Source organism: Odontomachus brunneus, unplaced genomic scaffold (genome assembly GCF_010583005.1).
Source record: "Odontomachus brunneus isolate Ranch 3 - 2012 unplaced genomic scaffold, Obru_v1 Obru_scaffold_084, whole genome shotgun sequence".
In the NCBI taxonomy this organism is placed as follows: domain Eukaryota; kingdom Metazoa; phylum Arthropoda; class Insecta; order Hymenoptera; family Formicidae; genus Odontomachus; species Odontomachus brunneus.
This window is the reverse complement of record NW_022639534.1, coordinates 670,704-671,491: the sequence shown is the minus strand read 5'-3', so window position 1 is coordinate 671,491 and position 788 is coordinate 670,704. Positions and strand designations below refer to the sequence as shown.

Genomic DNA, 788 nt, shown 5'->3' with positions numbered 1-788 from the left:
TATGTTAGTGACGATCGTCTCTGCATTATCGACATTGTTCGAGTTCGTCACCGACTCCAGCATCTCCTTAACTAGTGCTGGGATTCTGTATCTCGTTATTAGAGTTAATGATAGTTTCGTTGTCGTTGCGCAACTTTTCTATGGTGTACAAAAGCTGCACAACGATAACGAAACTGTCGTTAACTCCAATAACGAGTTACAGAATAAGGCTACAGGTCAAATATCGATAGCGTACTGATAAGTTAATCGGAATAGCGTTCTTCACCGGTCATTTTCTATTCAATCCACCAGTGTGCGGTGATTTATCCTTCGGCACCGGATAACGGACTTCCTCCGACCTGCAAGGTCGCTCTCCTTGTGTGATTTTCCGGGAGGTGCGACATATCCGCACTCAGAGAAAAAAATAATTGGAATAACTATAATCTCACTAAATTTTATAGTTTATTTTGGCCTCAAACATATATTTATAGTTCATTTAAACATAAAGATATAGCAGAATGAACACAGATTTATAGTCACCATTTTATTACTCTATGTATATAGTAAAGCACACTTTGGGAATATATTAGGACCTTAACTTAGTTTCCGCCCAAAAAATACTGAGAAAAAGCATTTATTGTAAAAAATTTATTTAAATTATTTCAATGAAAGTATTTTCCATCACTTTCTACAACTTTTTGCCATCTTTCTGGCAACTGGGCGATACCATCTCGATAAAACGATGTTTGTTTCGAAGCAATCCATTCGTCCACCCATTCTCGCACTTCTTCAACATTTCGGAAGCGTGT

At 37.6% G+C, this 788-nt stretch overlaps 1 protein-coding gene and 1 long non-coding RNA gene across 3 annotated transcripts in view; one reads left to right on the top strand and one right to left on the bottom strand.

Annotated features, from left to right (window-relative positions):
• The window catches only part of LOC116847864 (acetylcholinesterase-like), a 523,728-nt gene that overhangs the window by 348,716 nt on the left and 174,224 nt on the right, over positions 1-788 (bottom strand). The window lies entirely within an intron of this gene.
• LOC116847872 overlaps positions 1-788 on the top strand; it is an 84,690-nt gene that overhangs the window by 717 nt on the left and 83,185 nt on the right. The gene's annotated exons all lie outside the window — the stretch shown is intronic.